An 18,130-nucleotide genomic window follows, 5' to 3' on the forward strand; every position below is an offset into this window, starting at 1 on the left:
AAGTTATAGCCACAAGGCCCATAATGGACAGTCCTATAAAGATTACTGATATACTGTAAATCAAAAACCACTACAAGTTAAAATGCATAGGGTAAAGACAAAATGTTTATTTAATACCTCTGTATGTATATATGAGTGTGTGTGTGTGTGTGTGTGTGTGTGTGTGTATGTATATGTTATATATGTGTATGTATATATATATATATATATATATATATATATATATATATATATATATATATATATATATGTGTGTATGTATATATATATATATTATACTTTACCATTCAGCAGAACAGCAAATAAAGAGGCAGCACTTACAGGTAAGTATACAAAAAAGTGTATTAGAACAGGCACATACAGAACCAACATTTCGATCCTGGGGAGGGATCTTCTTCAGGGGGGTGTGCCTTGAGAAAGGATCCTTGAGAAACTAACAAGTGTGACGAAACAAGGAGTCATGACGCACTGATGAAGGGACGCGCCATCTGGAGGCGGGATGAAGAACCAGGAAGAAGCAGGACATCAGCGTGAGGGTGCTCTAGATCAGCTCAAATCACTCACCATAGTGCATCTGGGACACCGGTTGGAGCGGGACTTTACTGGTATCTTGTAAGGAATCCATTCCTGGTTTTGGCTGGAGCTCACTCTTGCAAATCCAAGGGAAGGTCTGTCTGAGAGCTCACCAACTCACCAAGCACTATCACCTGTGCTTGCAATCACTGCAGCTCTGTCTCTCTGCTCTGGCATTGGAGGAATTCCCACACACCCCTGTCTTGGGATTGGCTATCTGCCCTCTTATACTGGACTCTCCCTTTCCCTCATTGCTGAGCATAGACCAAGATTCACTTGGATGTAACTGTGTTTTCCACTAACACTCCTTCTTTAGCCTTGTCCCTGAGACCTGCTGCATTCACTGCAGGCAGAGGTCTGCTTTCTGGTTCCTGTAGTGCTGAATCCCAAGTGCTGATCTTGACTTGTTCCTGAGACCTGCTGCATTTACCCCAGGCAGAGGTCTGCTTCCCCATTCCTGTGCTGAAGCGCTGGATCCCCAGTGCTAGTCTTACCTTGTTCCTGAGAGCTGCTGCATTCACACCTTGCAGAGACCTTAATCATGGGCCGCTCCCGCTCCTCACGCAGAGGCCATTCCTATGCTTCAGCTGCTACGCTGAAGCGCTTCGCACCCGCCTACTATTTGTCGAACCCCAGCCTGGATATCGACTACTCTAATGTCTCCAACTCTGACCCCGGCTTGTCAATGTATTACCCTGTCTTCTCAAACCCTGAACAGACTACAATTGACTACGAACTGCGCAATCCAGAACCGGCTTCATGGTCTAAGGTCGGTGTATTCACATCCCCACCTCAGCCCCGCAGTCCGGTCCCGGTTTGTGGCGAGCACGTCCGTTGCAGTATGCTCGGCCCCCAAACTCGGACCACGCTGTGGTGAGGGTAGGACTGTTCCTGTCTGAAATGCTGTCTGAAGACCGGTTCCTGTTTGAAATACTGCCCCCCCCCCTGAAACCAAGTCCCTGTTTATAGGCTTAACTCTGTCTGAAAGACAGCTCCGTAAAGAACTCCTTATTAAGGCCCAGCGCTTTAGAGAGTTAAAACAGACCCTGGCCTCCTGTGTTCCTTCTCCTGGTTCCCCTGTGACCTGGGAGAACATGGATACTGTGGGACTGGTGCAGGCTCAAAATACGCTTCATGAACTTTCCCTATCTTTGGACCAGTACATAAAAGAGCATGACCCTCTCATCACATACCACCAATGAGAAATGTAATATTTCCTGTATTATTAATTGTTGTTCTGATCATGTTGTGTATCTGCTCCAGTGTCCTTATACCCTACAGTATGTGGGTCATACTATTAGACTGTTACGAACAAAGATACTGGAGCAAGTATGGAACATTGATATTGGCTTCGACACTCATAGTGTCTCTAAACATTTTAAAAACAAACATAACTCTGACTCCAAGGGATTGTTCTGTATGAGAATTGATCATATACCAATGAAAAAAGAGGGGGAAACAGAACAAAAAAACTTATCACAAAAGGAGACTGTGACTGGGCCTTTCCCAAGTTTAAAAAGGCAGCACATATAGAGCCGGTGTGCAGCTGATGAGTCAGCAGGGAGCTGGTTAATTGTAGCTTGAGTCAATTAGCCAGTCTCCACCTGACTCATCAAGCAGTTTTAAATGTGTGCTGCACAAACTGCAGAGGGCTCTTGAACACAGTTGGACTGTATTGCCAGAAGAGATTCCCCGGGAAGCAGACCCTCTATTCCAGGGCACAGTGGACCCTGGAACCCAAGCAGAAAGTGTCTCCCCAACAGACTCCAACCCAGACACTGACATAAAGAGCCCACTACTTATAGATACCTCTTTGTACTTTGGGGTTAGATGTTGGCAAGAGGCCTAGCCTCCCAGCCCTTCAGATAGGGAATGGGAAGTGGGTTAGCCATTACAAAGGGATAGGCTGTTTGTTATTTATGTGCTTCCTTAAAGATGTATTGATTGAAGCTACGGGCTGAATAAAAGCCAAGGTTTATTTTCCCCAAACATGTCTCGCTGGTTGTAACTCCGCATTCGTCGCTTACATATGGTATCAGACGTCGGAATGAGAGGTGGCCCTTGAAATTCAAAGGGACCCCATAGATCGTCTGGGAAATTGTTCTTCTTTTATGTGCCTACAGTTCCTGCAACAGCTTGAGCAACAAAACTAGGAACCACATGCTGAAGTGAGCAAAATTAAAGGGCTACACATTCAGGCAGAAAAGCTACACTGCGCTAGAGAAAGCCACAAGACCACAATTTGTCTGGGGGGGAGGGGGGCAGTGACAGACAGTGACCCACACACTGACTCTGTGACCAAAGTCCACCACATGTGCGGAAAAAAGAAAAAAATTGTGTTTTTTAAATGGCCGCTCAGAAAAATAAAAAGTTTACAGAGATGCCTGTGAGAGCTATGAACTCTGCAAGTAAGGTCTGCTCAAATGAAGGACTAACAGCTGGGGTTCTTGCATATAAGGAGAGAATCGCTGAAATGGTGCATCTTAGGTCAAGGGAAGAATACACCTGATACCGCCAAAATGGATGGCAAAATGTGGTGTTCCTCTAATGAACCTGACCACACGGAATAGTGTCCCTTCTGGTGGGACGAGGATACATGTGAGGAGGTCTCTTATGTGGGCCCAGGAAAACGATGCACTCACAAAACACCCCTAGAATGGTGGAGCTGAATGAACCAGGTATGCACCAAAAAGACAGGTCTTTACGACCGTGAATATGAGTGGTGGCAGCAAGAGCAGCTGAATGCTGAATATTTCCACCAGCTAATGCAACTGCAAGTAAAGCATGGTGGTTTCAGTGAAACGGCTAATGTTTCAAACAAAGAAGGAGACCCCAGTATCCCTGACCAAAAGAAACAATGTTCTCTGCTTACCATGGAAGGGTCAGACACATCCGCAGACCACATGGAGATAAAAGGGGGCTTCAGATGCCCTGCAGCCTAGAGCAAAGGGAAGATTCATCCAGGAAATTATGGAATCCCCAGGGACCCATGCCAGAGGTTCTGTACCTCAAAAAAGAGCCTCTCCTGTCCCGATAGGAAGAAACGTTCAGCAAACAATACCAGGGAAGCGGAAGCAGGCTAAGTGAGTGACGATCCCTTGACCAAACCTGAATATGCACTGCAAACAGCCCAAGAACAATTGTTTAAAGAAGGTCTGGGCAAGCAGACCAGATACCTTGGCCTACTACATTACCATCTGTTCCAACAGGGTGAAAGAACAGATGCAAGCAGGAGTGAACAAAGAAGTTCAAGAAGTACCCCTATAACTGCACTCTAAACTGTATGTGTATGTTTCTAGAGTAGTAAGGTAAAAAATCCCCTATACCAGAAACTAAAAAGCGAAAGCGGCGCAAAAAATAAAAAAGTTTTAATACATGTTTGAATTATTTACACTCAAATACACTCATTTTATCTATTTGAGTGTAAATAATTCAAACATGTATTAAAACTTTTTTATTTTTTGCACCGCTTTCGCTTTTTAGTTTCTGGTATAGGGGATTTTTTACCTTACTACTCTAGAAACATATACATACAGTTTAGAGTGCAGTTATAGGGGTACTTCTTGAACTTCTTTGTTCACTCCTGCTTATATTGTAAAACCCACCCCTTTGCACCTACTTTTTAAGGACTATTGGTTTAATAGGTGAGCAGTTCCTCAATACCTCTTAGTGAAAGAACAGATGCAACTGTTGACAACTCTGGAAACGGCGAATGCTGAACTTAAGGCCATGGATGAAAAACAGAGGCAACTGTTGAAAGCTCTGGAGACGTTGAATGCTGAACTTACTGCCATGGACGAGAAGCAGAAGGAGGCTTAAAGGGATGTTCTCCATCTCTGTATAGAGCTAAGACACTCTCTAAAGTAATTTTGCAGCCTCAGTATAGAACTCGAAGTCTCACTGGAAGAGATTCACAGACTCCTTGCCGAGCTGGCAGTCTCCCAGAAAGTTATCACTGTTTCAGTTCTGAGTGGGAGGTCTTCCAGGAAGTGGTTCATACTCTCAGTACAGAACTATATGTCCCTCGCCATGTCAGTGGTCTCAGGACAGACTTAGACATCTTCCAGAACAAAATTCAACATAGTGCTAACAGTCTCGCGTCAGAAGACCCGGAGTCTAAATTCAGAAGTGCGTAAATGAAAGGAGGACTACGAGAAGGTCCAGAGGGTTAAGCAGACTTTAGAAAGAAAGAATAGAAATCTGACAAAGGAGGTTTCATATCTGTCTGATCAAGTCAGTGAAGAAAATGAGAAGCCTCACGAAAAATAGGTGAAGAAACAGAACCAAAAGAAAAGTTGGAAGCGCAGTTAGCACTGAAAGAAGCAGAGGGCGCCTTTCAGCAGGAAAAGAGCAAAATCCCTAGTTCTTCAGCTGGAACTCTCTCAGATTAGAGCAGAGTTTGAAAGAAGAAAGGCCTGCTAAGCCTCCAGAAATATTACAGAGCTCTTATCCAAGGCAGGTTGGAGAGAGAAGAAGATCTGCGCAAATGCTCTGCACAGCCCATCATACAGGCTGTCTACAGAGGAACAGAAGCTGTTTTACCAGAATAAAGCAGCATGCCTTTTCCAGTCAATATGGAGAATGCAATGACAAAGAAAGAATTATGAACATTTGAAGCAATGTGTAATTTTACTCCAGTCAAATGTTAGGAAGTGTCTGCCTCAAAAATGCTACAGCAAAATGAAGGTAGCTGTTTGTGTTATTCAATCTAGATATAGGTCCTATACCATAACCAAGCAAGCTGTGCGTTGATATAAGCGCACTGTCAATACCATCCCAGTGCTACAATTGGCTTTCACAAAATTCAGGAAAAAAGAACCGAATTACGACTGAGAAAGAAGCGCAATAAAAATCCAGTCATGTTATTGTGCCCACATTGCCCAATTCATATTCCTCACGATGAAATAGGCGCTATAAGCATACAGTCTTTGGCTATAATGAGACAGAACGGTATCTGTGATCACAGCCCTAAAGATGCAACACTATTTGTTTATTCGTCTTTGCAAAGGAAAAGGGCACATGACTACAGGTTTGCCAATTACAAAAAGAGAGGCCACAGGTAACAGTTAAGTGTGAGGAGAACTGCAACCAAATTGATGTAGTGGAATTTAAGTATCCTGAACCAAATGCAAATTATCTCTTTACTGATAATGGGGTTATGCTTGTTGCGGATAAGCCTTTGATGTATGAGAAAGCTGTAGACCAGGGCTCCCTGGTAATGAAAGAACATCAAAACGGTGCTACTATAGCAGAGATACCTCACCAGATATCACTTGGGATTTCCCCACTCACTGATGAATCCTTTAGGGTAGAAAATTAATATGTCATGATAATAAGTCTAAAGACTACCAAACAGAAATACCATGTGGGTCAATTAGAGCGGATAAATACTCCACCCGGGTTTAACCATCCACAATCATTGATACTAAACCAGACGCGGGTGGTCACCCTAGTCTCAGGGAAAAAGACTTGGTAAAGTGGAAAATGGAGCTTGAGCCAGGAGTCCTCTACAGATGTAAGGAATCTAAGCACATCATGGAAAGACTGTGCTCAGAAAAAGTCCTCTATGAGTGACTAAAGCGCAATGAATACAAGCACATACGGGACAAGACACAGGTTATCTTCACCAGTACACAAAGACTGTGTAACTACTGTCCTCTGCAACCACGGCCCCATATTGGCGACACAAACTGCTAGAAAGGTGGCAACCATCTCTGGTTCATATTAGGAGTGTCAGATGGTGACACAAAGTTGAAACCCAAAAATTCTGGGAGAAGTGAAGGGCACCTGGAGAAAGGGCTCCAGTCCCAGCCTGACTGAGAGTTCTATCCCTCCAACCACTCTCGTTTCGAATTGCAGGTACATTTCGATAGAGAGTGGAAGCCATGTCTAGCCAAGCTACCCACAAACCGGGAGGTATGTGACAGGGCCTTTCCCTGGTTTAAAAAGGCAGCACACATAGAGCTTGTCTATCGTTAATGAGTCCAGCAGGGAGCTGGTTTATTGTAGTGAGAGTCAATTAGCCAGTCTCCACCTGACTCATCATGACCCAGATTTAGAGCAAATTATAGTACCTACTCCAATTTGTGTCCCCAAAAAAGCAGTGACTTTGGGAAGTTTGTTGTCCCCTTGCTTATACTGTATCAGTGTACATCACCTCCAACACATATGTTTATGAAACCTTTCGGTATATTTGGATATGGTAAAAAGATTTGTACATGTCGTTAGTATGTTAGTAATGTAACAGGAGACAAATATGCTATCAAGCATTTCATTAATTATGAAACTCAAATGTTTTTTAGTGGTTGAATTGTAAATGTGGAACCCAACATGTGTGCTACACTATTAAGCCTTTGAAAGAGCGCATTGGGAGCACATCAACCTTATTGATGTGATGAGAAATCCTCAGTTTGTAAATATTGTATTGGATATGACCAAGAAGATTTGTCCTTTTCTTCTTTTCAGGATATAGAGAAGTTTAGGACCAATATCAGGAAGGAGATGTGTTCAAATTATTGTGTACGAATAAGGGATTTTGGATATTGCAATTAGATACTAGGCTCCTTATTCTGTAAGGTGTGATAAGCGCAGAGGATGTGCTATCGCATGCAAAGCCGAATTAAAGTAAATGGGGCTTTTCAAGTGATAGCATGCCATCTGCGCTATCACACCTTTCAGAATAAGGGCCTGGGACTACATTGGGACTAACTAAGGAATGGGATGTTTCCAATTTTGTTGAGGCTCTCTACTGCACTCTATGATTAAATTCATTAATAACTTGCATTGAGTATAATTGTATATACAGTATTCAAATATTGTATAAATAATAAAATATTGCTTTTTTTCTTGATTAACATGATAATAATATGGGCATAACCATATTCATTTTTCTTCAAGCATAGTTTGGTCCTTCTGGAATATATTGATTTGTATCCAGTCCTGATTATTTTATGTGCTTCACTTGCATGGTTGTTTTTTTCTATATTGTGGGAGGGGTTGATTCCTATAAATGTTTGTGGGATCTTTGCAACATTCATGCCTCTGAGGAAGCACCTACAGTATGAGTGTGTGAAATGCGTTCGGTTATAGTATGCTGTTTCTCCTGAGTTATGTGGAATACACATGTCAAATTTTTAAGCAACATTCATAGTTTCTTTACATGATACGAGGCTGATTGGGGTATCTTTTGAGATTCATATGGAGGCCCACTTTCTTACTTGCTTTTGCGTCTCCAATTTGTTGCTGGAAGTCTTCTAGACTTGTGGAAAAAAAACAATGTCATATGCAAATCGTAGGTCACTCAAGTATTCACCATTTATTTGTATTCCTTTTTCTTCCCAATCCAATGTCTTGTACAATTCTTCAAGTGTTGCTAGGGAAAGCGTTTGTGACATGGTGTCTACCTACTGCCCTCCCTTCCTGATCCTTATCTTGATTGTATCTTCATGTAACCTCATGGTTGATGTGGAATACAGCAGGGACCCGCTTCTCGGCGCTTCGCTTCTCAGCGATCCGCTGATACGGCGGCACCGAGAAGGGGACCGTCATCTTGATTTGTAACTTACGCATACGCAAAACGGGCGGGTGCGCCTGGCGCGCATGCGCAGACCGCAGGTTGCACGCGCATACTATAGGTTGCGCGCGCATACTATAGATTGCGCGCGCATACCATAGGTTGCACATGCGCAGAACGGCAAAAATTCCGGTTTGCGCATGCGCAGAAGTGAAAATCGCCGGATCCGCTTTCCGTCGATTTTCAGTATACGGCAGGCCTCTGGAACGGAACCTGCCATATACAGTACTAGGGGCCCTGCTGTACTCATAAATGTTCTTTAGAATATCAATATATGCTTCTTAAACAATTTGTATTCTTAATGCATTTAGAATTGGTGAAGTTTATATATAGTAGAATCAAATGTTTTTTCGTAATCTACAAGTCCTAAAATGGTAGATCATATTCATTACGTTGGGAAATCACTTTTTGTATGATTTAGACATGGTCCATTGTGCTGTATCAACTATGAAATCCTGCTTGTTCTCTAGGCTGGGTGAAGTTCAGAGTCTGTTGCAGCCGATTAGTGAGAATCTTCGAAAAATCTTGTAAGTGATTGGAAGACTGATTGGTCTGTTGTTCTTGAGATCTTCTTTGTCTCCTTTCTTGTGGATGAGGATAACTATGGCATTGCGCCATTTTTCTGAAATGTACTTATTATTTAACATATAGGACCCCTATAAGCTCATATTGTTAAACTAAACAATAAGTTAAATTAAACCATTTTATTCAAAAGATATCTATATATATATATATATATATATTTAGGCACTGTACTGTGTATTTGTGTCTTTGGATGTAGCACTGGGCTCAGTCTGTGTTTCATGTTATGTCTCTGGTTTTTAAATACTTATTATTTAAGAAGCATGTAAAGAGTTTGGTAAGAATCTTCTCTAATTTTTCTACAGTTTCTTCAAGATTTCAGTTGTAATTCCAACTTCCCCGGGAGCCTTCCAATTTGTCATGGATTTTATTGCTTTTGCCACTTTTTCTCGAAGGATTCATGGTACATGGTGGCTTCTTTCCCCTTGTCTGCTGGATTATGCTAAGTTATATATGAGTTCTAGTACAATTTCATGTAAAAGTTCTCAACTCTTTTCATGTGCACGCTGAAAACTCTGGGAATGACAGAGGCTCAGGAACAAAGATTTGTTGGTTATGGGGTTAAGACATAGCAGAGTCAAAGATAATCCAAGGTCATTCACAAGTAAGCAGGAAATATAACTTGAGGGGTTAGGCAAAGGCAAAGTCCAGAACAGAACTGAGGTAAAACACAGGCAGACAGCAACATAACTTGAAGGGTTAGAAAAAGGCAAAGTCCAGAACAACCCACAAGAACACACAAGACACACAAGAAAACATGCAGTATACTTAGCTGGCGGGAGACAGGAGAAAGGAACAGGGACATGCACTGTAGCGAGGAGCAGCGTGGAAATGTATTTATTTTATTTATTTATAAAATGTTTTACCAGGAAGTAATACATTGAGAGTTACCTCTCGTTTTCAAGTATGTCCTGGGCATAGTTAATATGACAAATAATACATGGTTACAAATACAGTTACATAAATGAACAGGGTATACATTATATACAATACATTGCATGCACAGTTAGAGAAGATGTATATTAAAGGCGTATGTAACAGTTACAGACCAGATTAAAATGTGAGACGGCCTTAGTTTTGAAAGATCTTAAACTGGTGGTGGATGTGAGAGTCTCAGGTAGGTTGTTCCAGTTTTGGGTGCACAATAAGAGAAGGAGGGGCGACCGGATACTTTGTTGAGCCTTGGGACCATGAACAGTCTTTTGGAGTCTGATCTCAGGTGATAAGTGCTGCATTTGGTAGGGGTGAGGAGCTTGTTCAGATAGGTGGGTAGCTTGCCCAGAAAGTATTTGAAGGCAAGACAGGAAAGGTGAACTTTGCGCCTGATGATGTGATGACCAATCTAGTTCTTTGAGCGATGACCAATCTAGTTCTTTGAGCATTTCGCAGTGATGTGTGTTGTAGTTGCATTGGAGAACGAAACGACAAATTGAATTGTAGAGGGTGTCAAGTTTGCCAAGGTGGGTTTGGGGTGCCGAACCATATACTATGTCTCCATAGTCGATAATTGGCATTAGCATCTGCTGTGCAATACGCTTTCTGACCAGGAGACTTAGGGAGGATTTGTTCCTGTAAAGTACACCTAGTTTGGCATAGGTTTTGGATGTCAGGGTATTAATGTGAATTCCGAATGTTAAGTGGAAGTCAAACCATATATCCAGGTATTTAAAACTAGTAACAGGAGTTAGGGTGGTGTTCGCTTTGGTTCTGATCCGGAGCTCAGTCAATGGAAGCTTTAAAAATTTAGTCTTGGTCCCAAATACCATTGTTACAGTCTTGTCAGTGTTTAAAAACAGTTTGTTTGGGAAATCCAGTTTTAGAGTGTCAGAAAGTCAAATTGAAGTATGTGTTCAAGGTCAGAGAGGCTATGGCTGTGTGCATATAGGATTGTGTCATCTGCATACAAGTGTATTGAGGCTTCCTGACGAGCTGTGGGAAGATCATTGATGAACACTGAGAAGAGTAGGGGCCCCTGAATAGAGCCTTGTGGGACGCCACAGGTGATATCCAGGGGGTTGTATTTAGAGCCTGAGATGGACACATGTTGGGATCTACCTGATAAGTACGACTGAAACCAGTTTAAAGCATGCTTCCCTATTCCAGAGCTCTGGAGTTTGTTATGCAGGATAGCATGATCAACAGTATCAAAAGCCTTTGCAAAATCTAGGAATATTGCACCAGTGAGTTGTCCCCGTTCCATTCCACACTGGATTTCATTGCAAACTTTTAGCAGGGTAGTTACTGTGGAGTGTTTGGGGCGAAAGCCTGATTGGAATTGGCTAGGGAAATTTGTCTTGTTATAGTAATCGCTTAATTGGGAGTGGACACATTTTTCCATGACTTTGGATAGGATTGGGAGAAGGGAGATTGGTCTGTAGTTTGAGACAGTGTTTTTGTCCCCACTTTTGAAGATTGGGACAACTCTGGCAGTTTTCCAGGTCTTAGGGATATGGCCTGCAGACAGGATAGAGTTGACTATGGAATCAATTGGTTTGGCAATTGCTGGGGCACCAAGTCTTAGGAACCTAGATTGTAGTAAATCAGGTCCGCATTGGCTGTTTAGTTTTAATTTGAGGAGCGCTTGTGTAATCTCCTCTTTGGATACTGGGCCAAATTGAAAATTATGGGCAGTGTTGAGAGGGGTTGGGCTATATGGGTACTCCCAGGATGAGATTCAGGTTTGTGGTTTAGGTTGCGTTTCGCTAATAAGTTAGTAGCACACCTCACAAAGTAATCATTGAATGCATTTGCAATGTCAGTGGGGTTTGTCAGAGTAATATCCCCCTTAGTGATATTACTTGGCTGTTGATGGTTAGAAGGCTGGAATATGTTGTTGATAACCTTCCAGAAGTTAGCTGGGTTTGATGTATTCTGGAGGAGATTGTCAGAGTAATATTGTGCTTTTGCATGCCTTGTTTGCCTTGTGCACATGTTCCGCAGGCATCTGTAGTGATTGAGATCCTTGGTAGTGCCAGTTACTTTGTAGCTTTTCCACAAGGCATCCCTGAACTGGTAGAGTGCAATAAGGTCAGGTACTGTATAACCCATGGAAGGTGGGCACCCCGTACCCTTATTCTGCGTAGTGGAGCATGGGTATCACAGAGTTTTAAGAACTTGGGCTGGAAATAGTCGAGCGCAGAATCAGGGTCGGGAATTAAATCGATTCTGTGCCAAGGGCAGTTGGTAAGGTCATCCAGAAACTGTTGTGGGTTAAAGTTTCTAAATGTTCTAGTGAGGAGAACTCAGAAGGATTGGATTCTGCTGGGATTTGAGGAGAAAATACTGTCAAGCAAGGAATGGTTGTGCGATTTCAGGTTTGTCCGTGTGGGTTGGGAAATGAGTTGCGATAGGTTAAGCAATTTGATTTGTATCTGGATTTTGTGGTTTTTAGGGTCAAGCCAATTGAAGTTAAAATCCCCAAGAACTAGTAGCTCACTCTTCTCATTCAGAGAGGAAATGGAGCCAAGAAACTAGGTGATATCAGTCAGGGATTGTAGAGGGGCTTTAGGAAGGTGGTAGATGTCAGCAAGCAAGATGGGCTTAGAAAAGGGGAGGCATATTCTGCCAACTAGGATTTCAAAAGAGGGTGGGCTTGGGGGCCAATTTAACAGTGTAAATTGTAAGGTGTCTGCAATATAAAATAACACCCCTCCTCCTCTCTTTGACCTATCTCTCCTAGAAATGGAGTATCCCTGAATGGCAATATGTGCATCACGGGTTTTAGGGGTTAGCCATGTTTCTGTAAGAACGATGGCTTTTGGTTTATGCATAAGGCACCATGCTCTTAGTTCATCCAGTTTGGGCAGCAGACTCCAGATATTATATGGACGACAGAAAGCCCTTTTTGGAATTTGAAGGGGGTATTCTCAGGGGTATGGGACAGAGTTGTAATGGGAGGGCCTGGGTTAGGTTCAATATCACCTGCTAAAGAGAGTAATAGTATGAGTAGAAATTTGAGTAGTTGTTTGCAAGTTGTTACTTTATGATGTTTGCCATTAGAGTGAGCGGTGGTTGGTTTGCTGGTTTTTAGAGTTCTCCACCAACATTCAATAGATAGTGCAAGGCTTTTGAGTAATCCAGGGTGTATGGTGATGTTGGGCGTGGACCAGGATGGGAGGAGTTTGTGGTGGATAGAGAGAGTGGCCACGAGAAAGAACAAAGTGGAGGTTAAAAGCAGGTTCATTATGCCAGAGGTAAGTAATGCTGCATGGAGCTGTTTTGAGCCAAGTGTGTGCGCAGACTAAACAGCAGGGGTGTGCCTGTAACGTGTCAAATGTTTTTCTGAATTGCAATGCTTGGGTCTATGCAGTGGGCTGAGTTAGTAGTAGTGCAGGAGGTAGTTGTGTGTAATCAGTGTTGGGAGAGGCTGTAGTGAAATAAGTTGTAAAGGGGTGGGGGGTTAAATTGTGCAGGCAAACAGCAGGGATCATAGTGTGGTCAGAATAGCTCAACATTGCTTGCCTTGTGTAGAAGAGTTTGCAGAAGGATGCAGTCCCAAGTCACCTCTAGTCAAACTATAGTCAAACTATATATTCTCACTTAAAAGCTCACTTTGAAATGCCGCACTATATAATGCCAATTCAGTCCCTGCTAATGCAGGGGGGGGGGTGGTTTTATACAGCTCTAGCAGTCCCATGACCCTCCCCCCTCCCCCAATAAATCAGCTTGTTCCAGTTGGACAATTAGCAGCACACAGTTAAAAAAAAAAAAACACCTTTTGATATTCACACATAGCAAAATATCATTACTAAAGGCCGCTGCGTTATTCTTTTAAAACAAGACTTGCAGATCAGGGACATACCAAAATATCATTACTAAAGGCCGCTGCGTTATTCTTTTAAAACAAGACTTGCAGATCAGGGACATACCAAAATATCATTACTAAAGGCCGCTGCATAATTCTTTTAAAACAGGACTTGCAGATCAGGGACATACCTGTGAAGAGAATGCAATTAGATCCATGTCATATCAGCTGAGGCTAAAGGTCTTGCATGAGGAAAAGTAAATATATATATAAACTATAGTCTAACTATATATTCTCACTTAAAAGCTCACTTTAAAATGCCTCACTATATAATGCCAATGCAGTCCCGGCTATGGGAGAGCAAATAACTGGACTTTAAATAGGGCTCAGTCAAGAAGTGCTAGATCGATTACAGGAGAACGAATCGATCGGCAACTTAGCTAATCACTTGCCAGTGTGCAGATTGTATTGATGCACATATTGAATGGAAAACATAAATAAATACATTTTTAAAAACGTCAGCTTGAACTGCAGCTTTAAACTACTGTCTGTCCAATCAGTAGTGGCTGCAAAATAAAGCCATGTTTAATTTCTCTCAAAACGGTCTCCTTGAGTATACCTCTGCACATGTCTCTTACAATCCCCCTTAATTCATTTTCAAAGGCTCTATAATCATCAAACAGGGGGCAGTTTGTGACTAATAATGGTGAAGTAAAGAGCATAACATCTCCTGTGAGTTCCCCAATGACGAAAGCAAATTTAGCCCTATCTGTGGCATATGTCAATGGTTTAAATTGAAATTGTACCTGGCTTGTGTAAAACAAAATTGAAATCTTTTTGGTTCCAAGTTCAATCTTCCAGTATTGGTAGATGCATGTATTTTCAGCTGGTACAACGAGAGCAGCTAGTTGTTGAAATGTTTGGAGGTGTGCATGGGAATTTGCGTTATCTGTACCCAGTGCACTAACATCCACCAAAAATGCATGTATCCAGTCTGCACCGCCATGCAGCACCTGGTTATCCATTTTCCTTTGGGAGCAAAAGAGGGCATTGCATGCTCTGAGAATGATGGGAATGACAAAGACTCAGGAAGGAAGATTTGTTGGTTAAGGGGTTAAGACAGAGCAGGGTCAAAGACAATCCGAAGTCATTCACAAGTAATCAGGCAATATAACTTGCGAGGTTAGGCAAAGGCAAAGTCCAGAACAGATCCGAGGTCTTACCTAGGCAGGCAGCAATATAATGTGAGGGGTTAGGAAAAGCCAAAGTCCAGAACAATCCAAGGTCATACACAAGAAATCAGGCAGTACACTTAGCTGACAGGAGACAGGAACAAGGACGCACATTGAAGCGAGGAGCAGAGTTGCAATACAAAGAGAGAACAACTTCTTAGACTTTAAATAGGGCTCAACTAGGAAGTGGGAGAAGCATCGGTCACAATGCATCTAAGAGTTGTGGTTTCTTCCTGTGTCACCAGGACACTTGGAAGTGTCCTGTGGTCTGACACTTGCAATATTGTAGCCATAAGAAGCTCCAATGAGGGAAATATTTCTTTATACTGCATATTCTGGCTAAGCGCAGACGAACTGGTCCGACATACTTTTCTTTATTGTTGATCCATCGTCTTGTTTGAGTTCAATGATTTGCTTCTGCCCAATCATTCTTGATTCCTTTTGGTCGGATCCATGTCCATTTTCTGTTTGGATTCTTCTTGAAGAATGAATTCATGATGTACAGATGTAGCGTCATGGTTGATCGTGCACTAGGCATGGAATTCACCATGGGAATGATCTTGGCACCTGTGTGCTCACGAATCCCCGCAACCAGACTAATGGCCACCAGGATTAACACAGAGGGGTCCCTTTTTCTGAATGGGACTCCCGCTGTGTGAATCCTAATGGGTTTGGAAGAAATGTGCATTTCATAAACTCCAGACTAAGGAGTCCATTTCCTGATCAACAAATTGTGACATATTGTCATTCATAGAGTTTATACCTGAAATGAAGGGCCTTCTGGGAAGGTTTAGAAGACTCTTGTGAACTTTTGGTAAGTGATAGAACAAAGGTATATTAGGATATTTGATACACAGGAATTCTCTCTCAGGCTTCGTTATGATAACTTCAACATAAGTCTTAAACACATGGAGCAACAATAACATTTTATTTTATCTGTAAAATCTCATTTTAAGATGTTGGGAACTTTTTTTGTTTTTCTTTTTTTCATTGTATTATTTGAAGCGTGTATGTCTTTGTCAACTCTTTGTCAACTGAAAGACAATTCTGGCTGTCCTGTCTGATTAACTTTTATACTCCACTGTGTTGTTTCACTATCTCTTGTTAACGATGAAGCCTACTTCAGTGACTCTTCCATTTTCTATAACTCTGTAATAGAATAGGAATCTCCTTTAAAGCTCAATAAGGCCTTCATCTTTTCTTTTTACTTCACTGGGTCTAACAATATCCCATTGAATCTCTTGGGATAAATAAACTGTTGATGTAAATTTGATAGAGACCCTTCTTTATTTAACGTATCTCTTACTGCGGCAATTCCTTGTTCATGTTCTTTAGATGTACTGTATAAAAGGATTGCACGTCACAAGTAGCCCATTTATAATTGCTTGCCCATCTAATTTCTTTCACTAAAACTAAAACATGAATAATGTCTCTTACATCAGATTTTATAGTAGGGACATATTCGTGAAGAAATTTGATCTACATACTCTGACAAGTTTGATGTTAACGAGTTAATACCTGCAATTATAGGTAATCCAGGGGATTCCTTTAATCTTTTATGTATCTTGGGTAGATGGTAGAAAATTGCTGTCCTTTCATCTTGATTATTTAAATTAGCATAATACTCTTTTTCATTAAGTATCTTCCCTCCCAATGCATCATCTAATAGAAATATAATATTCTCCTTAAAGCCCTGGGTAGTGTCAGTCTCCAATTTTGTGTCTCATTGTCTAGTGACATTGTGTCTCCTAATAATCTATGGGCTTCTTGAATGTCATTTTCTTTATCAAGGATCTATATATTTGTATAAATGTTTTTTGATTTGAAATAGATTAATTTACATATTGTTGTTTTTCTTTTCTTTTTTTTTTTTCATGCCTTCCCTCCATACCCCAGTAATGATTAAGGAAGTATTGCATTTTTAATGATGGGCAGTAATTAATATTTGTATGAACATCTTTTGTATATACATTATATACATGACTGATTCATTTTATATTTTTATTTGAATATATATTTTTTGCCAGTATGTGTGTGCAATGTGGGACGTGTGTGTTTTTGGTGTGGTGATGTACACGTACGCTTATTCATATGTATATATATATATATATATGTTATAATTTTTTGGAGCCCATATGTACAGTATATTGGTAGGACTTCATATGGTTATTAGATTTTTTAATATGTAAAAGGATTTTTTTTATTGCTTTTTCTTGTTCCTAATAAAATATTTGTCATTTTAGTTTTTTAACTAATTAAAGAACATTTAAAATGAACCAATCAATGGAGTTCTTGCTATATAAATTGCAGGACTAAGCCCAGTATCGCCACCTCCTTATGAAGTGGACACCGCCACAAAACACATAGGGGTGGTGCTGTGCTGATGTTTTCACTGACGTTGCTGCCAGGAGACAGGACTTTGAGCACTCTGTTCTGATCCACAGTCCTCCGAGTAAGGAAAGACTTGGTGCCAGGACATAACTTTCACAATTGTCGGGTTGACACCAGGTTGTCTGCAGACACCCGAACTTGCTGTGGAGAGCCCATCTGTAACGGTTCCGGATCAGAGGGCGGATGATTCCATAACTTGTTACTGATAAATCTGATTATTTTATTCAATCCTTTGTTCGACCTGGGGTCGGATACCCTTTGTCTTGACTACCTTTGGGGGTTCCAGAGAGATGAGGTAGCGGGGGATGTCCAATTCACAATCTGTGCCAATTCCACATACTGTATCTTGTTGTGTGTGGGTCAGCTCAAAGAAAGAACAGAAAAATCCATAGTGCAAAAATAGCTGTAATCTTTATATTAAAATAATGCCCCCGTGTCTCAAGTGGAAACTTGCAATAGGGCCAATAAAGGAAGGCGTTAAGACAATGCTATAAAACAGAACTCGCTGCCAAGCAGCAATCTTACGCACCCACGACTCTGCTCTACTTAGCTGTGTAGTGCCGGCTGGTTTCTCCTCCGGTTGCAGGCGCCTGGGAACTCAGGAACCTCCAACTGCTGTTACTTATGAAGTACGGATGCCTCTCAGGGACACAATACCTCTCTCGAACTCAACGCAAGTGACTCCTGATGAAGCTGAAGTTTTCAAGCGAAACTGTCATGATGTGCTCACCACAAACAAGGCGTGACCGTGGGGCCGAGGAGAGGATGGATATAAACACCACCCACAGCCGTGTGGGCGCGTCTGGAGTGCAGGTTGGTCAAGGTAGCCGGGTCTGGATTGGAGAGGTATGGATAGTTGATGTTCTTGCCGGGGTCTGAGTTGGAGAGGTATGGATCGTTGCAGGTACTATTAGCTGAATTACGGATTGAAGAGAGGAGAATAGTCATTGTACGGATGCCAAGGTCAGGGTTGGAGAGGTGCGGATTGTCGTAGAGAGCCAGGGTCAGGAGTACATAAGAGTGGAGTCCAAAACA

Source organism: Ascaphus truei, chromosome 2 (genome assembly GCF_040206685.1).
Source record: "Ascaphus truei isolate aAscTru1 chromosome 2, aAscTru1.hap1, whole genome shotgun sequence".
Lineage (NCBI taxonomy): Eukaryota > Metazoa > Chordata > Amphibia > Anura > Ascaphidae > Ascaphus > Ascaphus truei.